This window comes from Pseudorca crassidens, chromosome 1 (genome assembly GCF_039906515.1).
Source record: "Pseudorca crassidens isolate mPseCra1 chromosome 1, mPseCra1.hap1, whole genome shotgun sequence".
NCBI classification, from domain to species: Eukaryota; Metazoa; Chordata; class Mammalia; order Artiodactyla; family Delphinidae; genus Pseudorca; species Pseudorca crassidens.
The window spans coordinates 81,928,715-81,945,744 of record NC_090296.1 but is presented as its reverse complement, the minus strand read 5'-3'; positions in this window follow the sequence as shown (position 1 = coordinate 81,945,744).

Here is a 17,030-nt window from a genome sequence, read left to right as displayed (position 1 = left end):
TAAAAAAAAATAATGTGCAACCGGTGATGAGTTTTCCTTCTAAATGTTTTTTTAAAACAGTACCACACAATTCATTGGTATTCATGTAAAATAGAGAAAGAGTGATGATTAAAAAGCAGCTTCTGACTACTGTGTATTTCAGGGGAGAAAATTAATTGTGATTTCATCAAAAGCTTCCTGCACAGGGGTTCAAGGATCACCTATGTTTTAGCTTTGGGTAGATTTCAAAGTTATGGAATCAAAGTTATGCCTTGCTAATCTGGTTGAGAATTCTGTTTTCACTGAATGGTAGTGGAATGTCAAAAAATTTCAGACATTGGAAGTCAAATAATAGTAGATGGCTTTGCTAATAGACTGACCTCAGTGATCTCTAAATGAACCTCTAAGTGGTACATTCAATCCTCTTATTAGTATGGAATGTGGTATTTATTCGTATTAGGCACCCTCTGGAGTGATGAGGGTCCCTCTGCACAGCCTCCCAAAGCTGTTTGTTCAGTCCCTTCTGGAGGTCTCATCATTGTAGATAAAGTTACCAACAAAATAGGTAAGGATATAGATAACTTGGAATTCCATTACCAGTTTTGTTTTGTGGTAGCAAAGAATATATTTAGAAGTTCGTGGGGATTTAAAAAAGGGAAGAAGAGATGAGGCCAGCATAGGCACATTTTTGTTTTTGCATGAAAAGGACACAGTCACATAGCTGCATTTTAGAGCCATATATACATTGGATTGTGGCATTTGTTAGCACATTCAGACAGATGTGGGCTTAGACTTCAGTTGTCATACGGTAGCTCTTTTATTTCACTTGGACTTCTTTGGTCCTGTGCCGAGAGGCTCTCAGACTAGCCTATGGCAACGTAGAACATCAGATTCCACTGTTGAAGAGCTTGGAGTTTCCATTTTTAACCCATCCACCTGGAATCACCCTTGTTGCCCTGGCTTATAAATGAGACAGCAACCCCATTTTGGCCTGAAAAGTCCAAGGTGATAGATGGCTAGGTGATCCTCAACTGTTTTTCATACTGTCTCCTGAATGGATAAATGTGTCAGAATTAAAAGGTAGTTTATGTTTTAGCATCGGAGGGGGAAAATGAAATAAAGCTGTGTTGTCACCTGCCTGGTAATGAATAAACACCAGAGATTGATGTATGTACTCCTTTGGAAAAGATCACCAGTGACATTGGAGCTTTACTTAGGAGACAACAAGAAATGCCTTGATTGAGAAGAATTACTTAGGCAATCTCTTGCTGTTATACTTGGAATTATAGCCGACAACTCCAGGTACGTCATCACTAGAGTCTTGGGCTGTGAACATAACTAAGGGCAGCTTCCTTTGAGGTAGGGGATTCTTAGTGTGGGCTTCAGTAAACTCAAACCCTCATGGAATGGTGTGCAAACTCTGTACAAATGTGCATTTGTCTATGTCTATGTGTAGGAGACTCTCAAAGAGTCTGTGATTAAAAAATAGATTAAGAACAACTATGATAACAAAATGTCAAGATCATTAACAGGGGAATACGCCATCAACATTGAATTTTTATCACACATAATGGTTGGTGCCAAAGTCAATGAGTGAGGCAAAAATCCACAAGGAATCACAATTGCCATTATAAATCTCTTAGGAAAGCACACTATAGACCAATATACTTTCTTTCAAAAAAGGCCAAGCAGTTGGTTTTCCCTCTCTCCAACTGAGCTCTGGATTCCTGTACCTACTTCACAGTCATCATAGGATACAGCAGATGAAAACACCGGCACTAATTAAATTGTTCTGTCTCTAAATGTTGGCTGAGCACATTTAGTTGAATTCAAACAGGATAAAATGCATTTATTATGTGACATACTGTATTTGATCATGCCAACAGTATTTGAGGATGGCTAGGCAGGTATATAATTATTCCTATTTTATTTATTTATTTATTTAGGCCACACCATGAGGCATGAGGGATGTGGGATCTTAGTTCCCTGACCAGGGATGAAACCCATGCCCCCCACACTGGGAGCACAGAGTCTTAACTACTGGACTGGCAGGGAAGTCCCAATTATTTCCATTTTATAGATCAGGAAATTGAGGCTCAGAGAGGGTGACTGAACTAAACATTGTAGTTTTTAGATGGAAAATCTTATTGCCTTGACTCAAAGAGATGAATTGTATTATAGCCTACAGTTCTATTTAGTAAGTGGCAGAATGAAGATTAGAATTTATTTCTCAACATCTAATTCAAGGGTGTTTTCACTATAAGGAGAAAGTCAGTAATGCTAAGAGCAAAAATTGTTAGTAATGATAGAAGTAGCAAAAATACTATAATTGCAATATGATAATATTCAAGGTCCTTTTTTTAATCCCTTAGCTCGACTGTGTTCTTTTTCAGTAACCTAATTTTCCATTTTCTTATTTTTCTGTGCATTACAAGTTCAAGTTCCTTTGAAAACACTAAATATTACCATCTTTGCATACTCATGTTAATCCTGCCATTGGAGTTTTTGTATCTAGTGAGACAATATACATGAACCTCTTTTGACAAATCTATAAACATGAGGCATTATTATAAGTAAAGTCAAACTTTATGAATAATATTATCGCTACAGTTATTAGTACTACTACATATCAGTTTAGTTACCGCATACAACTGTACTTCTCAGCAGAATAAGGGTTGGGGAGAACAGAACATATCAGAATGATCCAGGAAGATTTTTCAAAATATTTATTATGCCCTTATTAATCCTAACTCTTCTTCCACCTTACTCCATTCTTTAAGATGTATGAGAATTTCAGAGAGACTTAAGTGTACATATTTTAGACAACCAACCAAACAACAAAAATAAACTCCCACATGATTCTGGGTTATATCTCTTGGTTGATAACTATTAATCGACACTATCGGAAGGAAATTCATTCATTTACTCACTCATCCATCAAATACTTTTGAGCATGTACCATGTTTTAGGCACTGAGCTAGATGGGCAATCCATTAACTGGCTCAGAAGCAAACAGTTTCCATTTCTGCAGCTTTCCATTTATATTTACTAATAGAAGCACATTGTGGAGACACTGATACTTCATCCTGGTGCTGGTATTTAGTATTAGTTAGGAATTGATAGACAGAGAGACACATTTAAGAACTACTGTCTATATTGGAAACAAGAGCCCTTGGCAACCACCAGTTTTTGTGTCTCTAATCACCTACATCTATCTCATTTGGATATCTGGGGAGAGAAGAGACATAGAAAGGAAGAGGGCAGAAAAGTGTCTAGTAGGACAAGGATACTATGACTCTTTTGTAGTTCTGCATATCTTTTGTATCACTACATATCTCTTGTTATGATATGCAGTGACTGTGAAAAGCAATAACTTGCTATCACTATGTATACTTTTTTGTTGGGCTCAAAGATAGACTTTTATGTTGAAAATCAGCATATAAGACATAAAGATTACAGATCCATGAAATAACAGATGTTTAGTTGATGTCATATATGTCAAGAGATTCTCCCTGGCTAAATTGTAAGGCTAAGATAGAGAAGCAGTTGACTCTGATACTACCAAGTGGCAGCTCAGACAGTTGTTAGTGGTCTTCTCTTTACTGTATTTTTATACTGCTTTCTATTTTAAAATCTCCTTTCCTTTTTCCTTCCTTCTTCCTTGCATGGATCCTTCAACTTGCTGCTCCTGTCTTGCAACAAAGCATCAAATAACACTGGTGCTCCATACTTCACTGACTTAGCACTGCACCTTATGATTTATCCAGTCCTTGCATCTGATTTTCTCCTGCTTCAGAACAACTTACATGCTGGTATCCTGGTTCTTGATCTTATTTTTAGATCTCTCTGTTCTTTTGATCTGCCTGTTAGAAACTTTAGCTCCTCTTAATGTGGCTACTTTAGACTACTTTGAGAAAATATACCTCCTATCTGGATTTGGCACAAACACAGTTCTGATACCTAATTCTCAACTGCCTTTCCAATTTCCTCCAATTCTGTTTATGCTTCTCCACCACTTATTTCCATGGTTCCCAAATCTGGTTCTACTCCAGAAGTACCCAAGGAGTTTCGAAAAATACAGATTCTAGAGCTAAATGCTAGATGTACTGAAACTTGCCAAGGTGTCACTGGGATAATGAAAATGATTGATGTCTATACTATCCCATGTGGAGCCACTAGCCACATGTGGGCCTTTAAATTTAAAGTGAAAGAAAATTAAGAATTCAGTCTCTTGGTTGTTCCAGCCACATTCAAGTGTTCAATAAGCACATGTAGCTATTGCCAGCATAGTTCCAGGCCATGGGTCCCAAGAAACTAACAAGACAGCCTTGTTGTGTTCCTCACAGGTTTGAGAACCATGATGTTAGGTGACCAGTAACTTCCCACTGATTTTACATTGACGGATTTACTTAATTTTTAAAAATAATAATAACAAAAATATTTCTGGTTTTAAAATGATCTTGTTACATCCAGTGTGAGAAATTGCACAAATGTCCACTGAGTCTGGTCCAAGGGTTAAGGAAGGGAAAGTCTTAAAAGGTGAAGTGATGGAAGGTTTAAGAGAGGCAGCCGACTCATGTCCTAAGACAGGAACTCGAGAAGTCTAGAAAAATAACTGGTATGAACCCAATGAGCATGTAGTATCATCTGTCTATAACTCAGTGTTTTAGAATGTGGGAAATAAAACTAAATATAAGGATGGCTCTATCACATAAGTGAGAGGATGTAGTTGGTGACCGTCAGGTAAGTTAACTAATTAATACGGCAGAAAATGCTGGCAAAATATTTGCCTATGGCCATCATCAAAAAATCTACAAACAATAAATGCTGGAGAGGGCGTGGAGAAAAGGGAACCCTCCTGCACTGTTGGTGGGAATGTAAATTGATACAGCCACTGTGGAGAACAGTATGGAGGTTCTTTAAAAAGCTAAAAATAGAACTACCATATGACCCAGCAGTCCCACTACTGGGCATATACCCTGAGAAACCATAATTCAAAAAGATACATGTACCATAACGTTCATTGCAACACTGTTTACAATTGCCAGGACATGGAAGCAACCTATATGCCCATCGACAGATGAATGGATAAAGAAGGTGTGGCACGTATATACAATGGAATGTTACTCAGCCATAAAAAGGAACAAAATTGAGTTATTTTTAATGAGGTGGATGGACCTAGAGTCTATCATACAGACTGAAGTAAGTCAGAAAGAGAAAAACACCGTATGCTGACGCACATATATGGAATCTAAAAAACGGTACCGATGAACCTAGTGGCAGGGCAGGAATAAAGACGCAGACGTAGAGAATAGACTTGAGGACACAGAAGGGGAAGGGGAAGCTGGGACGAAGTGAGAGAGTAGCATTGACATATATACACTACCAAATGTAAAATGGATGGCTAGTGGGAAGCTGCTGCATAGCACCGGGAGATCAGCTCAATGCTTTGTGACGACCTAGAGGGGTGGGATAGGGAGGGTGGGAGGGAGGCTCAAGAGGGAGGGGATATGGGGATATATATATACATGTAGCTGATTCACCTTGTTGTATAACAGAAACTAACACAACATCGTAAAGCAATTATACTCCGATAAAGTATAAAAAAAATTTGCCTAATAGTATATATACACATACACAGTCACACACTAACACATATGAAAATGCTCCCAGATGTCTCGTTTAACAATGAAAAAAGAGATGCAGAAGGTTTTTGTGAATATTAATTAGGAGAAACAAAAACCACCATAGGTCAACTGGACTACGTTACAATCTTGTTGGTTACTGTCACCGAGTGGAAGAATGATGCATTGAAAGTATTGAGATATGTGGTATCTATCCTGAGCTGCAGCTGAAGGTGGTGGCCAAGAGTATGTGATACAAGAATGAAACAATGAAAGTTAAACTGGAGGTCACTGTTCCCAGGAACCTCCTAAGTGATTTTTATAGGATAGATTTAATGTTAAGTGTAATGATGATGATATGTATGAAATCCATTTTTAAGGTGTAATATTTAGGGCTAAACTTATTTTTTCTTTGGAACATAGACACACATTTACAAAATGGATTTCATACTTAACACAATGTCTGATATACTACACAGAACCACTGCCCATACCACCTTCCTCCTAGCCAGCTAGCCATGACCCAATCAATATTTGTGATTATCAAGGGGGAAGATTCATACAAATAGAAAAAAATGGAATTTTTACCTAAAGAGAGGATACTAGGAACCAATCAAGCTCCTGCAGAATCTCCAGAGTAAAAAAATTTCCCGATAAAAAATGGAATCCATTTGCCATATGGATTATTTCCATCTGAGGCATGATATTTAGGTAACGTCTACTCTTTTTCACTTGGTTCTGATGAAATCAACATAATTACTAGTTCTGCAAATTGTAAACCTCACTAGGGGATAAAATTATCCACATCACTTGTCAAGCTACATGGCAAGGAAACAGTTTTCAGATGTAAATGTTAACTTTCCTTTTCGTCTGAGACATTTTCTCTCTGTATCCTCTACCACACTGCATGGCACTCTCTTAAAAATACATAAGATGTGCCCATTGGAAAAGTGTTCCTGGCCACCGTTTTCTTTATAAAGATTAACTGAATCATTAAATTCACTAAATGTATTTTATTTGCTCAAATTCAGTAAAATACTCTTAAGAACTGTCACAGGACAAAAGGACAGAATGACAAATAAGTAGTCAACTTAAAACAAAGACTACACTTCGTTTGGTAAAGTTGTTGATTTGTATTATAGTATAAACTAAATATTATATGTTGCATTTGTTTAATAAGCATTATTTAATAGGGGATCTTGTATCAGCAACATTACAATTATTATCTGAAATATTTAAACCTATTTCTATTATATACAATCCTTACCCTCTGTGGGGTTACAATTTAACATGATAGTAATTCTGGTGACAGAATTTCGGGTTACAGTTTATACCAATACGTAAAATGAATCACCACTGTCACTAATAGAGGTGCAGATTAGCCAGGAAGTTAAACAGAGCATAGAATTTGCAAAGGTAACCATCCTGTAAATTTAGTCTTATCTCCATTGTATGTGGAAGCAGTTACGTCATGGGTAAAGAGTATTCTTTGGGAACAGATGGACCTGGATAGAATTCAGGCTCTACTTGTGAGTATGGACAAGTTATTTATTGCCACATGACTCACTTGTAATATCTATAGAATGGTACCCACTTTACAGTGTTGTGAGAAATAAATAAAGCTATGCAGTTGGTATGGTCCCTGGCACATATATTCGTTCAGTGGATACTGAAATATGGTTGTTGTTGTTTTTAATTACTTCAATTGATTTGGATTCTTAACTCCAGTTATATAACCTTAATTTTCTTGAGGATATACTTAAAAATCTTAAAGATTTTGTTTGTTTGTTTTAGATACTTGTTAGTTGAAAAGTATTTAAATGGCGTAAAGTATAAAAATGAAAAGAGAGGAAAAGGTGAACAAATCATGAACTTTTTTTCAAAGTGTCTCTTAGATGCATATAGAATGATTTTTACTTACATAGTTTTACAGTTGGACCTCAGAATCCTCAGGTTTTTTTTTTTTATTAACATTTTTTATTGGAGTATAATTGCTTTACAATGGTATGTTAGTTTCTGCTTTATAACAAAGTGAACCAGTTATACATATACATATATCCCCATATCTCTTCCCTCTTGCGTCTCCCTCCCTCCCACCCTCCCTATCCCACCCTTCTAGCTGGTCACAAAGCACTGAGCTGATCTCCCTGTGCTATGCGTCTGCTTCCCACTAGTTATCTATTTTACACTCCCTCACTTTGTCCCAGCTTACCTTCCCCATCCCCGTATACTCAAGTCCATTCTCTAGTAGGTCTGCATCTTTATTCCTGTCTTGCCCCTAGGTTCTTCATGACCATGTTTTTTTTTTTTTTTGATTCCATATATATGTGTTAGCATACAGTATTTGTTTCTCTCTTTCTGATTTACTTCATTCTGTATGACAGTCTCTAGGTCCATCCACCTCACTACAAATAACTCAATTTCGTTTCTTTTTATGGCTGAGTAATATTCCATTGTATATATGTGCCACATCTTTATCCATTCATCTGTTGATGGACGTTTAGTTTGCTTCCATGTCCTGGCTATTGTAAATAGAGCTGCAATAAACATTGTGGTACATGACTCTTTTTCAATTATGTTTCTCAGGGTTTATGCCCAGTAGTGGGATTGCTGGGTCGTCTGGTAGTTCTGTTTTTAGTTTTTTAAGGAACCTCCATACTGTTCTCCTTAGTGGCTGTATCAGTTTACATTCCCAACAACAGTGTATGAAGGTTCCCTTTTCTCTGCACCCTCTCCAGCATTTATTGTTTGTAGATTTTTTGATGATGGCCATTCTGACCGGTGTGAGATAATCATTGTAGTTTTGATTTGCATTTCTCTAATGATTAATGATGTTGAGCATTCTTTCATATGTTTGTTGGCAATCTGTATATCTTCTTTGGAGAAATGTCTATTTAGGTCTTCTGCCCAATTTTGGATTGGGTTGTTTTTTTTTTTTTTGATATTGAGCTGCATGAGCTGCCTGTATATTTTGGAGATTAATCCTTTGTCAGTTGCTTCATTTGCAAATATTTTCTCCCATTCTGAGGGTTGTCTTTTCGTCTTGTTTATGGTTTCCTTTGCTGTGCAAAAGCTTTGAAGTTTCATTAGGTCCCATTTGTTTATTTTTGTTTTTATTTCCATTCCTCTAGGAGCTGGGTCAAAAAGGATCTGGCTGTGATTTATGTCATAGAGTGTTCTGCCTATGTTTTCCTCTAAGAGTTTGATAGTGTCTGGACTTACATTTAGGTCTTTAATCCATTTTCAGTTTATTTTTGGATATGGTGTTAGGGAGTGTTCTAATTTCATTCTTTTACATGTAGTGGTCCAGTTTTCCCAGCACCACTTATTGAAGAGGCTGTCTCTTCTCCATTGTATATTGCCTCCCTTATCAAAAATAAGGTGACTATGTGTGTGGGTTTACCTCTGGGCTTTCTATCCTGTTCCACTGATCTATATTTCTGTTTTTGTGCCAGTACCATACTGTCTTGGTTGCTGTAGCTTTGTAGTATAGTCTGAAGTCAAGGAGCCTGATTCCTCCAGCTCCGTTTTTCTTTCTCGAGGTTGCTTTGGCTACTCGAGGTGTTTTGTGTTTCCATACAAATTGCAAAATTTTTTGTTCTAGTTCTGGGTCGTAGGATAGTTCTATTTTTAGTTTTTAAGGAACCTCCATACTGTTCTCCATAGTGGCTGTATCAATTTACATTCCCACCAACAGTGTATGAAGGTTCCCTTTTCTACCACCAACAGTGTATGAAGGTTCCCTTTTCAATGGCAAAAATGCCATTGGTATTTTGATAGAGATTGCATTGATTCTGTAGATTGCTTTGGCTAGTATAGTCATTTTCACAATGTTGATTCTTCCAATCCAAGAACATGGTATATATCTCTCTCCATCTGTTTGTATCATCTTCAGTTTCTTTCATCAGTGTCTTATAATTTTCTGCATACAGGTCTTTTGTCTCCTTAGGTAGGTTTATTCCTAGGTATTTTATTCTTTTTGTTGCAGTGGTAAATGGGAGTGTTTTCTTAATTTCACTTTCAGAATTTTCATCATTAGTTTCTAGGAATGGAAGAGATTTCAGTGCATTAATTATGTATCTTGCTACTTTACCAAATTCATTGATTAGCTCTAGTAGTTTTCTGGTAGCATCTTTAGGATTCTCTATGTATAGTATCATGTCATCTGCAAACAGTGACAGCTTTACTTCTTCTTTGCTAATTGGGTTCCTTTTATTTCTTTTTCTTCTCTGATTGGTGTGGCTAAAACTTTCAAAACTATGTTGAATAATAGTGGTGTGAGTGGGAAACCTTGTCTTATTCCTGATCTTTGTGGAAATGGTTTCAGTTTTTCACCATTGAGGATGATGTTGGCTATGGGTTTGTCATGTATGGCCTTTATTATGTTGAGGAAAGTTCCCTCTATGCCTACTTTCTGGAGGGTTTTTATCATAAATAGGTGTTGAATTTTCTCGAAAGCTTTCTCTGCATCTCTTGAGATGGTCATATGGTTTTTCTTCTTCTGTTTGTTAACATGGTGTATCACATTGATTGATTTGCATATATTGAAGAATCCTTGCATTCCTGGGAATAAACCCCACTTAATCATGGTGTATGATCCTGTTAATGTGCTTTTGGATTCTGTTTGCTAGTATTTTGTTGAGGATTTTTGCATCTATGTTCCTCAGTGGTATATGTCGGTAGTTTTCTTTTTTTTGTGACATCTTTGGTTTTGGTATCAGGGTGATGGTGGCCTTTTAGAATGAGCTTGGAAGTGTTCTTCCCTTTGCTATATTTTGGAAGAGTTTGAGAAGGATAGGTGTTAGTGCTTCTCTAAATGTTTGATAGAATTCGCATGTGAAGCCATCTGGTCCTGGGCTTTTGTTTGTTGGAAGATTTTAATCACAGTCTCAATTTCAGTGCTTGTGATTGGTCTGTTCATATTTTCTGTTTCTTCCTGATTCAGTCTCGGAACGTTGTGCATTTCTAAGAATTTGCCCATTTCTTCCAGGTTGTCCATTTTATTGGCATACAGTTGCTTGTAGTAATCTCTCGTAATCCTTTGTATTTCTGCAGTGTCAGTGGTTACTTCTCCTTTTTCATTTCTAATTCTATTGATTTGAGTCTTCTCCCTTTTTTTCTTGATGAGTTTGGCTAATGGTTTATCAATTTTGTTTATCTTCTCAAAAAACCAGCTTTTAGTTTTATTGATCTTTGCTATCATTTCCTTCATTTCTTTTTTATTTATTTCTGATCTTTATGATTCCTTCTGCTAACTTTGGGGTTTTTTTTTTCTTTCTAATTGCTTTAGGTTTAAGGTTAGGTTGTTTATTTGAGATGTTTCTTGTTTCTTAAGTTAGGATTGTATTGCTATAAACTTCCCTCTTAGAACTGCTTTTACTGCATCTCATAAGTTTTGGGTCTTTGTGTTTTCATTGTCATTTGTTTCTAGGCATTTTTTAATTTCCTCTTTGATTTCTTCAGTGATCTCTTGGTTATTAAGTAGTGTATTGTTTAGCCTCCATGTGTTTGTATTTTTACAGATTTTTTTCCTGTAGTTGATATCTAGTCTTACAGCATTGTGGTCAGAAAAGATATTTGAAACGATTTCAATATTCTTAAATTTACCAAGGCTTGATTTGTGACCCAAGATATGATCTATCCTGGAGAAGCTTCCATGAGCACTTGAGAAGAAAGTGTAATCTGTTGTTTTTGGATGGAATGTCCTTTAAATATCAATTAAGTCCATCTTGTTTAATGTATCATTTAAAGCTTGTGTTTCCTTATTTATTTTCATTTTGGATGATCTGTCCATTGGTAAAAGTGGGGTGTTAAAGTCCCTTAGTATGATTGTGTTCCTGTCAATTTCCCCTTTTATGGCTGTTAGTATTTGCCTTATGTATTGAGGTGCTCCGATGTTGGGTGTATAAATATTTACAATTGTTATTTCTTCTTCTTGGATTGATCCCTTAATCATTATGTAGTGTCCTTCTTTGTCTCTTGTAATAGTCTTTGTTTTAAAGTCTATTTTGTCTGATATGAGAATTGCTACTCCAGCTTTCTTCTGATTTCCATTTGCATGCAATATCTTTTTCCATCCCCTCACTTTCAGTCTGTATGTGTCCCTAGGTCTGAAGTGGGTGTCTTGTAGACATATATATGGGTCTTGTTTTTGTATCCATTCAGCCAGTCTGTGTCTTTTGGTTGGAACATTTTATCCATTTACATTTAAGGTAATTATCGATATGTATGTTCCTATTACCATTTTCTTAATTGTTTTGGGTTTGTTTTTGTAGGTCTTTTCCTTCTCTTGTGTTTCCTGCCTAGAGAAGTTCCTTTAGCATTTGTTGTAAAACTGGTTTGGTTGTGCTGAATTCTCTTAGCTTTTGCTTGTCTGTAAAGGTTTTAATTTCTCTGTCAAATCTGAATGAGATCCTTGCTGGTTAGAGTAATCTTGGTTGTAGGTTTTTCCCTTTCATCACTTTAAATATGTCCTGTCACTCCCTTCTGGCTTGCAGTTTCTGCTGAAAGATCAGCTGTTAACCTTATGGGGATTCCCTTATTTGTTCTTTTTCCCTAGCTGCTTTTAATATTTTTTCTTTGTATTCAATTTTTGGTAGTTTGATTAATATGTGTCTTGGTGTGTTTCTCCTTGGATTTATCCTGTATGGGACTCTCTGCACTTCCTAGACTTGATTGACTATTTCCTTTCCCATATTAGGGAAGTTTTCAACTATAATGTCTTCAAATATTTTCTCAGTCCCTTTCTTTTTCTCTCCTTCTTCTGGGACCCCTATAATTAGAATGTTGGTGCATTTAATATTGTCCCAGGGTCTCTGAGACTGTCCTCAATTCTTTTCATTCTTTTTTCTGTTCTTTGCTATTTATTTCCACTATTTTGTCTTCCAGGTCACTTCTCCATTCTTTTGCCTCAGTTATTCTGCTATTGGTCCCTTCTAGAGAATTTTTAATTTCTTTTTTGTGTTGTACATGATTATTTGTTTGCTGTTTAGTTCTTCTAGGTCCTTGTTAAATGTTTCTTGCATTTTCTCCATTCTATTTCCAAGATTTTGGATCATCTTTACTATCATTATTCTGAATTCTTTTTCAGGTAGAGTGCCTATTTCCTCCTAATTTGTTAGATCTGGTGGGTTTTTACCTTGCTCCTTCATCTGCTGAGTGTCTTCTCATTTTGCTTAACTTACCGTGTTTGGGGTCTCCTTTTCGCAGGCTGCAGGTTCGTAGTTCCTGTTGTTTTTGGTGTCTGCCCCCAGTGGCTAAGTTTGGTTCAGTGGGTTGTGTAGGCTTCCTGGTGGAGGGGACTAGTGCCTGTGTTTTGGTGGATGAGGCTGGATCTTGTCTTTCTGGTGGGCAGGTCCACATCTGGTGTGTATTTTGGGGTGTCTGTGACCTTATTATGATTTTAGGCAGCCTCTCTGCTATTGGGTTGGATGTGTTGCTGTCTTGCTAGTTGTTTGGCATAGGGTGTCTAGCACTGTATCTTGCTGATCTTTGAGTGGAGCTGGGTCTTGGTGTTGAGTTGGAGATCTCTGGGAGATTTTTGCTGTTTGATATTATGTGGAGCTGGGAGGTCTCTCGTGGCCCAATGTCCTGAACTTGGCTCTCCCACCTCAGAGGCACAGCCCTTATGCCTGGCTGGAGCACTGAGAGCCTGTCATCCACACGGCTCAGAATAAAAGGGAGAAAAACTAAATAAATAAAATGATCAAATCAAATCAGATCAAAATTTTATGAAAATAAAAAACAAAAAATAATTATTAAAATAAAATTTTCAAAGTAATTGAAAGAAGGAAAGAACAAGCAAACCAAAAAACAAATCCACCAATGATAACAAGCACTGAAAACTGTACTAAAAAAACAAAACAAAACAAAAATGGACAGACAGAAACCTAGGACAAATGGTAAAAGCAAAGGTATACAGACTAAATCACACACACAAGCATACGCGTACACTCACAAAAAGAGAAAAAGGGAAAAAAATATATATTGTTACTCCTGAAGTCCACCTTCTCAATTTGGGATGATTCGTTGTGTATTCATGTATTCCACAGATGCAGGGTACATCAGGTTGATTGTGGAGATTTATACCACTGCTACTGAGGCTGCTGGGAGAAATGTCCCTTTCTCTTCTTTGTTCACACAGCTCCTGGGGTTCAGCTTTGGATTTGGCCCCGCCTCTGCGTGTCGGTCGCCTGAGGGTGTCTGTTCTTTGCTCAGAGAGGATGGGGTTAAAGAAACAGCTGATTTGGGGGCTGTGGCTCACTCAGGCGGGGGGTGGGGAGGGAGGGGTATGGAATGCAGGGCGAGCCAGTGGCGGCAGAGGCCGGCGTGACGTTGCACCAGCCTGAGGCGCACCGTGTGTTCTCCCGGGGAAGTTGTCCCTGGATCACAGGACCCTGGCAGTGGCGGGCTTCACAGGCTCCCGGGAGGGGAGGTGTGGATAGTGAGCTGTGCTTGCACACAGGCTTCTTGGTGGCGGCAGCAGCAGCCTTAGCGTCCCATTCCTGTCTCTGGGGTCCATGCTGGTAGCCGCGGCTCGCGCCCGTCTCTGGAGCTCCTTTAAGCAGCGCTCTTAATCCCCTCTTCTTGCGCACCAGGAAACAAAGAGGCGAGAAAAAGTCTCTTGCCTCTTCGGCAGGTCCAGACCTTTTCCTGGACTCCCTCCTGTCTAGCTGTGGTGCACTAGCCCCTTCAGGCTGTGTTCACGCCGCCAACCCCAGTCCTCTCCCTGGGATCCCACCGAAGCCTGAGCCTCAGCTCCCAGCCCCCGCCCGCTCCAGCGGGTGAGCAGACAAGCCTCTCGGGCTGGTGAGTGCTGGTCGGCTCCGATCCTCTCTGCGGGAATCTCTCTGCTTTGCCCTTCGCACCACTGTTGCTGTGCTCTCCTCCGTGGCTCCAAAGCTCCACCCTCTGCCACCCGCAGCCTCCGCCTGCGAAGGGGGTTCCTAGTGTGTGGAAACCTTTCCTCCTTCACAGCTCCCTCCCAGAGGTGCAGGTCCCGTCCCTATTCTTTTGTCTCTGTTTTTTCTTTTTTCTTGTGCCCTATCCAGGTACATGGGGAAGTCTGAGGTCTTCTGCCAGCGTTCAGTAGGTGTTCTGTAGGAGTTGTTCCACATATAGATGTATTTCTGATGTATTTGTGGGGAGGAAGCTAATCTCCACGTCTTACTTTTCTGCCATCTTGAAGCTCCAGCCAATCCTCAGGTTTTGCATTTGTGGATTCAACCAATGGATACAGGGAGCCAACTGTAATCATTGTAGCCCACCAGTTTAATATAAGGGGCTTGAGCATCTGGGGAATTTGCTCTCTTTGGACGCTCCTGGAACCAATCCCCCTGTGGATACTGAGGGAAGACTGCTGTCTGTATAGTTTTGCAGCTTGCTTTCACAGGTTCACTGGATCTACTTTGTTCTTTTAAGCTGCTGCATAGTATTCCATAGTAGGCATAAATTAATCATTCTCCTAGTGAATGACAACTAGGTTACATCTGATTTTTTAAGATAGACTTTGTTTGCCAAACATTTAGAATTTGTTTTTCAAAAATCTAAAATAGAAACCATGATTTCTCTGAAGCCTTTTTTTTTCCAGTGAATAAAATATAGTCAACCCCCCTGCAGGATCAGAGTATCATAATTGTTTGCTGCACCTCTCAGGGAACAGCTGTGTGAGTGGGCCTGTGCTGTGATCTGGGTGTTTGCACACCCCCACATTCTTAGGTTGAAACTCTGACCCCAAAGATGATGGTATTAGGAGGTGGGACTTTGGGAGGTGTTTAGGTCATCAGAGTGGAGCCCTCATGAATAGGATCAGTGCTATTACAAAAGAGACTCTACAGAACTCCCTCACCCCTTCCACCATGTGGGCTTCCATCGTCAGCAAGATGATGCCACTATGAACAAGGAAGAGGGCTCTCACCAGAAGGCAACTATGCTGGCACCTTGATCTTGGACCTCCCAGACTCCAGAACTGTGAGAAATAAATTTCTGTTGTTTATAAGCTACCCAGTTTGTGATATTTTATTATAGCAGCCTGAAATGAGTCTCTCCTACTATAGGACGTAATTTATTAGCAAAGAATATGTTTTTAAAACATACTTCTGGATTTCTTTCACCTTTAAAAAATGCACTAAATATCATTTGTTGAACATTTACTTTGTGTTTTGTTCCCCCCCTGCCCCTACCATTTCTGATACGGTTAAGAAACATACCCAAGTTAAAAATTTAGGAATTGGTAGAGGTCACATTTGAACTCAGGACTCAAAACCTTTGTAGTCTTTCAGCAAGCTAACTAAAAATGGTCAAATGACTAGCAGCTAATCAGATCAAATCACAAGGATTTATGAAGCACAATTAGTATATACTTTAAAACTTAATTATAGCATTGCAGTCCTGGGAGCAGAATCTAAACCTCTGTCTTCTAATTACATCATGCTACTCTCCTCTCCATAATTCTCCAATGGCTTCCCATTACTCAGAAGATAACATCCAAGCTTTACATGGTGCTGTCCACTGCCTGTGTGATTTGGCCGCTCATCAGCTATCGCTTACTCAGCCCACTTTGCTTTAGCCATTTGGCTTTCATGAAATTTCCTACAACTCGAGGAACATCCGAGCCATTGTATTTGCTTCCCTGTGCCTGAACACTTTCCCACAGATGTGTGCAGGGCTTGCTCCCTCACTTCATTCGGGTCTCTGTTCAAGTGTTACCTCCTCTGCAGAGGACTTAAGGCCTACCCTGATCATCCTAATACCACCGCTCCACTCTGCTCCCTCACCATGCCTTATTTTTCTTCCCAGCACTTGTTCCTCCCTAACGTCCTAGCATGGATTTATCTCCTGGTTGCTGGCCTACCCTGGGGGAATGTAAACTACCAAAGGCAGGGACATGCTTCTCTGTACTCAGGCACCAAGAATGGAGCCAGGGTCAGAGCGAATGCGTTTTTGCTAAAAGAAGGAATATGTGATTGCCTCAGCCTGTTTTGGCTTGTTTATTCTCTAATATATATATATATATATATATATATATATATATATATATATATAATTTTTTTTTCCAGAATTAAGTGATCCCATGCCTTACCCCGGCCATATGTATTGTGCGTATTCCTTGGAAGCGCAGTATTTATTTAGCAGATACTGGTTTGAATATTAAAATAGAGCTAAATATGCCTGCACCTTTATTACTTTTGAGTTTTACTAAAGGATCATTAACTATTTCTATTGAATATTGAAGTTTTCATGAAATGTTAAATTTCAGAAAAGTGTACAAAGCATAAGTGCTGATTTTTACAAACTCTACAACTGTGTGACCACCACCCAGATCAAGAAAAAGAACATCACCAGCACCAAAGAAACCCGCTCTTGCTCCCTTCCAGTCACTATGGACCCCTCTACCAAGGGTACCATGACCTTGGCTTCTAATAGCAT